This window comes from Macrobrachium nipponense, chromosome 31, assembly GCF_015104395.2.
Source record: "Macrobrachium nipponense isolate FS-2020 chromosome 31, ASM1510439v2, whole genome shotgun sequence".
In the NCBI taxonomy this organism is placed as follows: domain Eukaryota; kingdom Metazoa; phylum Arthropoda; class Malacostraca; order Decapoda; family Palaemonidae; genus Macrobrachium; species Macrobrachium nipponense.
In genome coordinates, this window is record NC_061093.1 from 1,169,720 (window position 1) to 1,182,195 (window position 12,476).

Consider the following 12,476-nt stretch of genomic DNA (forward strand, 5'->3'; position numbering starts at 1 on the left):
CAAATTTTCACTTTTTAATATTTAAAAATTCCTTAAATTTAATCATTTATACGATAAAATATAATATATAGTAATTTATAATATACTCCAGATAGTAAATATATTTTAGATAATTATATTACGTAGCAAATATTTATTTTTTAGATAATAATTTATATAGATTTTAAATAGCATGTCTAATCCTTCGGGCCAGCCCTGGGAGAGTTAATATTAACTCAGTGGTCTGGTTAAACTAAAGTTAAAAACAAAAACAATTACTACTACTCATACTGGTTCTACCACTTTTTCTACTAATACTATAATACTGCTGCTTTTTAATACTTGCATTTGCATAAGCAACTTCACCGATTAATTTTTTGTAAGCTATAGCTGTTGGAATCAATGTAACAATTATAATTCATTCACATTTCTCTCTCTCTCTCTCTCTCTCTCTCTTCTCTCTCTCTCGTCTCTCTGTTCTATTCATATAATATATATGTGCATATGATGTACATCATGTGTGTGTGTGCATACATATAATTATTGTTATATGTGTACTGTATGTGTGCACGTTACATATATAAATGATAATCATAATTACATCCCAACCTCTATGAGAGATTTCTAGATCCGCCACTGTTATCAGACATACGACTGGTGTGAATTTTATGTTTTACATATTGGTAAGTCTCACCCTAAGGTAGTCTTTCCTCAGGACTTCATAGATTTGTTTGCAGGTTTCTGGAATTATTGCACTCAAACTCTGCTTGGAAATCCTTGTGCTGTATTGTAGTGATCTGTAGCTGCATCCTGTTGACAGAAAAAGTAATGTTGCATGCAGTCAAGCTTCAGCTGAAATACTTTGCCTCATGTTGGTATCTTCTTTCATTATATATGGTTCCACTTTCGATAAGATGTTATAAAAAGTGTTAGGGTCCATTCTCATATAGTTGATGAAATCTGCCTCATAACCATGTTTCAGTTCCCGCAATATTGTCACGTGACTTCCTATGTCTTCTCTTCTTCGTAACCGCTCTTTACACCACATCCTTTTCTGCTTTGTTGCCTTTATCTTTGCACACATTGCTATAACAATAGGCAGCGCGATTTTCTTCTTGCGTGTCCTGCGATCCATGCTGCCCTACACAACTTGATCCTGTGTCAGTCACTGCCAGTCTTTCAATACCCAACCACCGTCGTTTGGACAGCAGCATAAATGCGTTCGACAGGCTTAGCTCGCAAAGAGGCAAAGTTTACAGAGCAGAGCTCGCTCGTGTGGACGGGGCCTTACTGACGCTCTCTCGGGATGACGACATCGAAAGTTGCGGAGTCCCTCTTTGCTACTGATTTGTTTCCTCAATTATTAACCCTGTGAGGCAGATCAGGCGTCTTACATCCTGTGTATATATATACACACACAAACACAGACTTCTCTCTCTCTCTCCTTCCCCACATCCTCATCCAGTCGCCATCTTGTTCGCCAGATTCCTCCTCCTGCTCCTCTTCGGGAAACCTCCTGCGGGCGTCCCCGCCCTTCCATATTCCTCCTGTCCTTCAATGGGTCTCCTCCTCCAGCGATGAACGGCCTGGCATCACTGAGGTCCCGCCTCCCTCCCTCCCTCCGCCCGCCCTCTGAGGGACTGAGAGAGTGTCTCCGCTCTCTCTCTGCTCCTCCTCTGTCTTTGAGTCACTCCTTCCTCTCGTTGGTGGTGGAGCTTTCCTCATGGTGGAGGAGGAGGTCCGGCAGAGAGAGGGCTCTCTCTCTCTCTCTCTCTCTCTCTGTCTCTCTCTCTCTCTCTCTCTCTCGTAAGATGCGGGTATGGGACCTACAGATCCTTTTTTCAGTCTTTGAGCTTTGAATGAATAGGCCTAATGTTTGTTCTGTTGGAATGTCTTGTCTTGTCCCTTTTTTGTGTCTTGCATCTCGTTTTCTTTTTTTTTTTTTTTATCTTTTATCACATTCATGAAGTGAATAATGACTCATTTGCATATGAACTGGATGGAGGGAGTTTGCATGCATACCTGACAAGACAGTATACCTAGGCCTATGTATGTATCCAGTGATTACATTGCACATATTGTACGTCAGGTAACATGTAATGTCTCTTGTGAGACACTGTGCATGGTACTCTATGTCTGTGGAACTTCTCTCCAAAGTTTCACAGGCCCTTTCAACAGTGGCGATTCTAGAAGGGGGCATGGGGGCGGCAGCTGCCCTCCCAGATTTTGGCCATGCCTCTGGTTCCCCCCCCCCCCCCCCAACTTTTTAATGAAATATTATATATAAAATTAATCATTATTGAATATAACAATAGCCACTAACTAGTCACACAACATGATTTGGTTATATTGCTAACACTCATATTGAGCGAATCAGTAAATATATAGGAAACAAGAAATGTCAAACTGAACCTATTCAGAATTGTCATGACATGCCCCATGTATATCTGTTCATTTCATATAGTTACTACCTTTCTTTATTTGGTTCAAATGTGTACTATATTTATACATACTATCCATTCTTCAATGTTTGCGTATTGTTTGGAACTGTATATAGTTTTGAATGTTAAATTTTCATATCATGCAAGTCAGGTAAAATATCAGATGGATGCTTTACAGTTGTTTTGCTTAGGAATCTAACAAAATTCTATATGAACCTTTACCTTTGGTCAAATTCATTCCTCCATGAGTTTCAAAATGTTTCCAAAATTGTAATTATTTTTACAGCCATCTTTCCTATGATGCCCACCCAACAATTATCTTTGCCCCAGAGTTGCCCTCCCCCCCATCCGCACTTTTTGAGGGGTAGAATCGCCACTGGCCCTTTGCCCCCATCCCCCCTCCCCACCAGTGGACTGTGGAACAGTCCCCCTTCTGAGGATGACTTGCAACTTGTGGAACTTCTTCTTCTGCAGAAATTCGACCAAAACCTACAACCTCTGAAGATGATAAATTTCTAAAAGATACCTGTTATATAGTATAGTAATAATAATAATAATAATAATAATAATAATAAAATAATAATAATCAATAATAATAATAATAATTAAATAATAAATAATAATAATAATCAATAATAAATAAAAGAATAGAACTATGACATAAATAGTAAGTGCGAAATAGTACAACTATAATAAAAATAATAAGATTGACTGGAAAGCTTTCTCTTCGTTTCTGAGAAATTGGGGGCGAAAACAGGTACAATATGTTGTTGTAGTTATTCAGAAGATGAACCCTGCTCATATGGAACAATCCTTCTAGATACTATTCCCGGAGAGATGGAAGTTCAAGGCTCCTAAGAATATGTTCTTTTGTGCTCTTGATGGCCATGTTTGATAAGCGTCATAACATTACTACAAAAACATTGAATTAATCTTTTAAAAACTGTCCCGAACCTGAATTAAGAGCCATACCGTGAAATAATTTGAGGATTATAAGCTGGGTCTCACTGATAGCTATCTTCTGCCACTCAGTAGGCGAGAAATTCACCTGTGATCACAGTTGTTCCCCAAATTCAACCCGTATGTTGCCGAGTCGTGACGCTCATTCAGGAGGTGAATTATTGAGAGACTGATGAAGTAAGTGACGAATTCACGAAGGCTGTTGATTATCATTGTCATCCAGATTGAGAAACTGAAAATAAACAAGAAATTTTCGAGTTTCCTTTAGACATCGAAGGCGACACTTCAGTATTCCGTATTAATATCTCGACTCCAGCTATGCGACTTCCCTCACTTGAAATTTAGCTTATTGATATAATGGGACCGAAAGTAGATATTGCATGATCTGCCGTTGCTTCTTTCAACGACCGGTTCCCTTGTTTTATATAAACAACTTCAGGCAAAAACGGATACCGAACAGATTCCCGAAAGATCTCTGTATAGATCTATGGTTAAATATATTTACCCGTATGTAACTGTGGATTTATTTCTCCATAATCATCCTTTTAACAAGCTTGGAATTTAGAGAACAATAGATCGAGATATCTGGATCCTTAAGGCTCCATTGCCGGAAATCGTTAAAGGCTGTCTGAGGTGGTTTGTCTGTGTTGGTTTAATTAAAAAGTCCAGTTATCCACATCAGGTGTCAGGTAGTGCCACCCACCTTCAGCACTTCAGCACCTCACTACACTTGCGATGAACATTCTGCTATGGATCCACCAATTAAGAGGCTGGTTACGGAAGGCTTCTAGATTTCGGTTATTGCGTACGCAGTGGTTCACCTGGGGTGTCTGATGGGGGAGGGGCGGGGGAGGAGTGTCTATGCCTAGGGACTTCAACCCTGGGGCCTTTATAAATTATATGTTATATATATCAAATTAACACAAATACACATTGATGCATAACTGTAGGGCAAAACGTTAAGATAAGTCAAGCTTGAACAGCTACTGTGACGAACATGTCATTTTTATTGAATTTATTTTTCATTTATTTGTCAATTGGCCAGTCTCCAGTTTGCACCAGTCTGTAGGGGTGCCGATCGTAAAAATATTTGCCAAAAATACACTAATCAAGACAGGCTAATGAATTTATCAGGCATTATTAGCACTATAATAACGCATATTCACTGTGAGTTTTATCATCCTACAGGGAAAATAAATGATTTTATGAAAAAAATTGTGAAATTCAGTGCACCTTGTACTGAAGGTTATTTGGTGATCGGTGAGAAACTAGAGTCTTGAATAGAAATTCGGTCTTACAGAAGGTTGGTATATCCACCTGGAACATGCACATAAATCATTATCAAAATAGAACAGTAAATAAGCACGTAATAACAAAAAAAAGAGCAACAACTTCAGGTAAGTTCAGCGAAAGGCCCGCCGAAAAATGAGACTATAGCTAGGAAGAAATATTCAGAAAAAATTCAAACCTCGATTTAGGGACAAAACCTTCTGAGAGTTTGTAGTTATTATGTCACTTGATAGCCTAAAACATCTAAAAATTATATTATTAAGGGACAATCAAAGAAAAATTAACCCGCCCCCCTTCCCGAAAAACCCAAACCAGAGGGGAAAAGCGAAAAAAGTAAAAAAAAAAAACAAAAAAAAAAAAAAAAAAAAAAAAAAAAAAAAAAAAAAAAAAACCGCCCCCCCTTTTTCCCAAAAAAACCAAAAAACCAAAAAAAAAAAAAAAAGAGGAAAAATCGAAAAAGCGATTTTTTCTGAGGACAAGAAACTTGAAAAATTAGTTTAGATACCCCTAAAATGGTTTTCTGAGATGAAACTACTCGTAGGAAACGTAGAAAATGACATTGACCAATTTAGAGAGATATACTATAATATTTGCGATTTCCATATTTATCGGCTGCGCTTTCGCTTCAGTTGTTGCTGTCTTTTTTGTTGTTGTTACGTGCTTATTTACTGTTCTATTTTGATAATGATTTATGTGCATGTTCCAGGTGGATATACCAACATTCTGTAAGACCGAATTTCTATTCAAGACTCTAGTTTCTCACCGATCACCAAATAACCTTCAGTACAAGGGGCCCTGAATTTCACATTTTTTTTTCATAAAATCATTTATTTTCCCTGTAGGATGATAAAACTCACAGAGAATATGCATTATTATAGTGCTAATAATGCCTGATAAATTCATTAGCCTGTCTTGATTAGTGTATTTTTGGCAAATATTTTTACGATCGGCACCCCTCCAAAGTGGAGACTATCCATAACTGATCTTTGCTTTCTGTGTTTCTCCTTTTATTTACTTTCTGTCACCTCTTTCGAACAAACACCTCAATAATAATAATTGTCGTGAATTTCGAACTGATCATTCGAAATCCCCGCCATTTAACTTCACAAGTGTTGCCTTAAATTGGGGCAAGACTGAGGGATCTCGCGGGCGATTCATTGAACAGAAAGCTGTCCAATACACGACAGTTTATGACGCAATTCCTAAAGGCATGGCGGGGAAGGAGCGCGTCTTATAGAAAAGAAGACGTTATGAATTTTCATTAATAAATATAATTTGCTGATCACTAGTACGAGATAAATTATCTATGTATAGATTTGGAGCCAAGGACTCCATAGCCGTTAAAGAATCTGCAGATTACGGCCTTCAGCCAGAACTTTAAGTCAATTCCTTGATCTTAAATAATAACGTAACAGTCATATTTCACATTCAAGAATAAAATAGATTTAGTGATATACGTAATGTCGAAATAATCGATGATTCCCGCCTGAATTACAAGGATTCTGTAGTTCACGCGGGAAAGCGTAAGTTTCCTTTAAAGAAGGGCGAAGCGACGCTTCATTCCTGCCCAGAACCCTGATCTGAGTAAGTACCGTAAAATTTGTGTCTCTCTCAATTCTCCGACTCCCAGCCATCGCCATGCTAGGTCGAATTCCGTCTTAACAGTAAGTTAACTTTATCCACATATATATGTGCCATCCCTGCGATGAGGGACTTGATTTATGCAGCAAACGAAAGCTGCCGGTGTAAGAAAGTTATTTGTTTGTGACATTGAGTCAATGGGTCTCGTATTGTGCAGATTTTTCGTCCAGTTGTGGACTTTGTGCTTTACAAGCACGTGACATCAAAGATCCTATGTGCTGCAACATACAAAGGCCATGAGAATTTTCAGGTAATTGTATTAAATTGGTGAAAGCAGTACGAAACTGCGTGTACTGTGGAATTCTGCTAGGAACTTTAGTTTCGGTGTGCTGTTAATGTATTTAAATGTTTATTTTTTCGTAATAAAACTGCTATATTGACCAAATTTTATTGTATCTCACCCTAAGAGTTTTAGAGTGCGCGCCTCCTCAAGGCCTTGTCATCTGCCCAGAACATCCGGGCACGAATCATATAATAAAAGTCGTAGAAATTCCCGACAACAATAATAATAATAATAATAATAATAATAATAATAATAATAATAATAACAGTTGACGTTGATAACAGAATTTAAAAGCAAAATCCTTTACGTTTTATGTCACTTACAACTTCAGGACAAATTCATGGCTACAGAACATAAATAAAAAAAGAGAGAGCTATTCTTTTTATTAGTTCCCAAATATCGCAAAATACCTTTTTCTATGACAATTTTTCTACCTCAATAGAAAACGTATAAAACGTTTAATAGTTAACTATAGTAATCTGCCCAGAACATCCGGGCATGAATCATATAATAAAAATCGCAGAAATTCCTGACATTTGGTCCTTCGAGAACCGGATGACAAGTGCGCTCTAGAGCTTGAAGGGAAATTTCAATAAAGTATGGTCTATAGGGTAGATAGGAGGAAACGACCTAGCAAATGATCACCCCAAAACCGTTTGGGATAATTTACGTACTCTTATTGAACGCTTGAGGAAAATTTGTGACATAATTGCTATCTGCGACGCAGAGATCAGAGAGTATCTCCCTGATAATCGTTTTACTGTAAATTCTGTTGAATATGTCAAGAAGGTGAAGAACTTTAACGCGAAAATCTCCAAATACTGTTATAAAAGAAGTCGGTACGGAGTCCGACACTTGCCTATGAACTCTCGTGCCTACCGCAAAGGCAAACAAAGAGACAGAGTCCATTTTGATTTAGAAATCCGTAACGCATTCCTCAATTGTTTAATGAGATTAATCAGGAGAGAGAGAGACAGACAAAATAACTAGGCTCAGCTTGTTCCGATGTGCAATTAGCCCCACGTGTCACTAGTCTTTGCACCCCGTCTTCATAACGTAAGAAAAAGCCTCATTTCCTAGTTTGCATAAACCCCCCTAAGAAGTAGAGTAAATAATACAAAATGGCAGTGGCTATGATTGTTCACTTCGAGGCTTCGCTGAGTCTCACTGCGGACTTACTCGCCGAATCACAGCGTGTGTTAGTAGAAACGTATTCTGAGAGCGTGTACCAAAATTTGGTCACACAGTTGAGACAAGAAGAAGGTCAGCTTCGAGAGCTGTACAAACGTCAAGTCGTAAAGTTAGAATCTAACTTAGATGCCAGAATCAAGCAAACCTTAGCAGAAGCTGTGCGAGCTTCTACCCTTTTGTTGAATCGAATCGATAAACTGAAAGTCACTCAGACAGGGAATGTTTCCCTCCCCAAATTGAAACCGCTGCCTCTCCCCACTTTTGAAGGGGAAGTGCAGGAATATGCTTCTTACAGAGAATTGTTCACGATCCACGTGGATCGAAGGGCAGATTTGGACGACGTGTCCAAATTTACTTACGCATTAGGGACCCTGGGCAGGGATCCGCTTAGGATCGTTAAATCCCTAAGTGTAACCGCCGCGAATTACCAGGTAGCGTTAGATCTCTTGGATAAGCAATATGGTAATGTACACCAAACGCTCGTGATCTTGCATCGAAAACTTGCCAACATATTCGTACCCTCGTTGAACCCCGTAGAGCTGAAGAAGTTCAGGTTTGAGTTAACAGTGATCATTGAGCAAATTAAGAGGCTCAGTACTAATGATATAGGCCATGGCATGGTCATGAGCCTTATCAATCAGAAGTTGTCAGAAGGTAAGCTCTATCGAAAGGTGGTCGAACACCTCAGAAAATGTGACTATAATTTAGAAGAATTTTTTGAAGCTATAGACTTCATAATTCGCATGTTGGAAGATGACGCGTTACAGCGAGGCGAAAAATTAGAATCTGATAAGGATAACGATGTTAGCGTTAGACCCAAAACGAAACCTATGCAGAATAATTCTTGTCCCTATTGCAATGAACGGCACCCGCCTCACGGATGCCGCCGAGTAAGTGACGTGGCTGCCAGACGCCGCATTCTACTAAGAAAGGGCCTGTGTTTTAATTGCCTTCAGTCAGGTCACCGTAGTGATAGATGCACTAACCCCAATTCCTGTAAATGTTGTGGAAATAATCATAATACTTCCATTTGTGATAATAGCAGCTTTAGAAAAGCACATTCAGTTCCCTCCACTTCGTCCCGAAGTAATCCCAGTTTAGTAAGTAACAGTCAAGCTACAACCTCCCGCCCTGTAGTAAATGCGACGACCAGGCAACACGATAGAAACTCCCGTCCGCCCAAAGAGAAAGTAGAATCACAACCATGTAAGAGCGCTAAAGTAGCCCAAACGTCTAGTGTAGATCTTCCCTGTACGATTTTGCCAACGGCCATGGCCGAGATCCGTCACACGCAGGGGAGTAAACGGGTTCGCTTGTTTTTGGACACTGGGAGTCAACGAAGTTTTATCTCCGCTAAAACTGCAAAGCAGTTAGGCCTGCCAGTGGTAGGCAAAGTGGCATTAAACATTGCTCCCTTTGGTTCAGCAGAAATCAGTGGTCAGTATGACGTAGTGAGTTGCCGGGTAGAGATGGGTAATAGAATTGTTAGAATGAAACTAGTTGTTCAGGAGAACGTAGACGTCCCGATTCATAACGCAGGTTATGTAAGAGTAAGACAACACCTAGTGGGGAAGGGAGTCACGTTAGCAGATCCTGACAGTAAGAGCGATAAGTTACGAAACGTGCACATTCTTGTGGGTGCAGACTATTTTAATTATTTCATTATTGGAGTAGAAAGGATCGATGGGATAAGTCTTTTTCTGACCCATAATGGCATGTCGTCATATGGGAGAGTGCCACAGTGGCTATTAGAAGGTCACAAGATAGATCATATGAGAACACTCAGGGTATGTAGGGTCGAGAGCGAATCAATTGCATTTGATGTTGATGAATGGTGGCGTTTAGATACCTTAGGAATCGCCCCATCCGAGCAGTACACTGTCCGCGAAGAGGAAGCCATGCGAAAGGTTTCGCAGAGTGTAACGAAGAAGCCTGAAGGATATCAGGTTAGCTTACCGTTCCGTTCAGAAGGTAGGCCAGAAACCAACTTTAGAAATGCTGTAGCACAGCTGGATTCGTTGCAAACCAAATTTCAGAAAGACAAGGAATACTATGATCAATATCAGGGAGTGATCGACAAATACCTCGAGGCAGGATTTATATATGAAGTAAAAGATCCAAAAATAGAAGGATACTACATGCCGCATATCGGCATTAAAAAGGATAGCCGCATGACCCCCCTTAGAATCGTATTCAATGCCTCATCCAAAGCTAAGAATAATAAATCCTTAAATGATTGCCTGTTACCGGGGCCTAATTTAGTAGAGTTGGCCTATAATTTGCTTCTAAAGTTTCGAATGAATAAATACGCCAAGCTTGCAGACATAAGCAAAGCATTTCATAGAGTACTGTTAGATCCCCGTGATGCCAAAAATACAAGATTCCTGTGGCGAGAGGTAGCAGGTCGAGCGCTGACCTTCACTTTCAGAGTCGTGGTGTTCGGCATCACGGCTAGTCCCTTTTTGTTACAACAAGTGTTGAGTCATCATTTTAAGTTAGAAGGAAGACCTGAATTAAGCAAGTCCTTTTATGTTGATAACTATGTCAGTACATTTAACAGTTTGGATGAGATGAAAAAGGAACAAGAATCTGTCCACGCAATTTTGGATAGGGCCAGAATGCCGTTAGAAGGGTGGGCAACAAACAGTATAGCCTTCGATAGCGAGAGAGAGTAGAAAGAACCTGTGAATGTGAGCGTGCTCGGGCTGAGATGGGCTCGAGACGTCGACCGTCTGTGTGTGAAAGAGAGTGAGAGGATTCGTGAATTGGGGGAGGGATGGGTACCTACGAAGCGTAGGGTACTATCTTTGCTAGTATCAATTTACGATCCGCTAGGTCTAGTCAGTCCTTTATTTGTTAGGGGAAAACTGTTTCTCCAACAACTTTGGGAACAAGAGATTGGATGGGATGACGTGTTATGTAAGGAAAAGGCTAAAGAAGCGCGAGAACTGCTAGTAGAATTGAAATCAGTCTGTGAGTTAACATTTCCGAGAGCGGCAGGAGTCAGAAGATCTGAACTCCATATATTCACGATGCCAGTAGTAGGGCATACGGTGCTGTAGCGTATGTCAGAGATGAAGAAAGTAATGTAAGATTACTCACCAGCAAAATGAGAATCACTCCGAAAGGGATGCTCAAAATCACCATCCCTAAATTAGAACTTTTAGCATTGCTGCTAGGTTGTAGGCTAGCGAAAACGATTAAAGGGCTAATAGAGCCGCAAGAGATTAGTATCTGGTCAGATAGCAAAGTTGCATTAGCATGGGTGGCATCCCCGGATGCCAAGGACAACAAAAATATCTTTATATCTAACCGTGTGGCGGAAGTTGTTTTTCTCCGCCAGGTTTGTGATTTCAGATTGAAGTATGTGCCCAGCAAACAGAATCCTGCTGATGTCTTGTCAAGGGGCGCAACAATCCAGCAATTGCAGCAGAATCCTTTTTGGCGCCAAGGTCCAGAGTTCTTGGGAATCCCAGGAGAGCCTGTTCCCTTCAAAGAAGAAGATCTAACAAATATCAGAACCGTGGTAGCAGCGGTGCAGGAACTGAGGGAAGAAACAAGGTCTATTCCCCCCAGGAGAGATATGGGAACTACTACTCAGGGAGGTTGAGTTCCGAATTTTGATTAGAGTAACCAAATTAGTGTTAAAGATTGCAAAAGTGAAAAGGGATCCTTTTCAAGTTCTTGTCTTATTAGAACAAAAATTCTATTTACCTACTGTGTATGCGTATTTGGAGGGTGAGGTCAGACCCCCTCGTGAGATATTGAATTTTGTGAGGCATTTAAGTCTAATAATAGTAGACAAATTGATTTGCACTAGGGGACGAGTGTCCCAAATTGAAGAGATGAAACATTTAATTCTTTTGCCTGCCAAGGGACACTTAGTCAGAGCATACTTAAAGTATTTGCATTGTTTGCACCTCCATTGTAACGTGAATACGCTAATGGCGATTTTTCGACAGAAATGCTGGACGCCGGGCCTGAGGTCAATTGCTAAGCAAGTTGTACGGAAGTGTCCAGAATGCGTGCTAGCATTCCAACCGCTGATGAGACAACCACCGCCACCCCCCCTGCCGAAGGAAAGAATCACCTTGCAGAAACCATTTGCCGCAGTCGGCGTGGACCACACCGCAGCCATACAAACCGAAATGTGACCAGGCTATATACTTCTTGTGACATGCATGGCCACCAGGGGCGTGTATTTAGATTTCTGCCCCTCCTTGGATGCGGAGGAATTTGTTCTAGCTCTTCCAAGATTCAGCGCTACGCATGGAGCCCCGACCATAATCACTTCTGATAACCACCAAACGTTCAAGACGGCCAGCAACCTCCTTCAGGGACTTTATGAAGAGGATGAAGTCCAGCAGTTCCTGAGGAGGACTGGCGTAGAATGGCGATTCCAAACACCCCGTGCGCCGTGGAAAGGCGGTTTTTTTGAGCGTCTGATTGGTGTCACAAAACGTGCACTGCAGATAGCCCTCGGGAGAAAGCATCTCCCGGAGGCCCACGTATTGACTCTAGTGAAAGAGCCGGAGGCGGTAGTGAATAATAGGCTGTTGATGTATAGCGGTGACAAGTACGAGGACAAGGTCCTCACCCCCTCTCATTTAGTGTGAGGTCACTTAATCAATTTAATGGCACCTGTTTTGCCAGATGAAGACCTTAATGCTACCTTCACCTCCCGGAGGCTA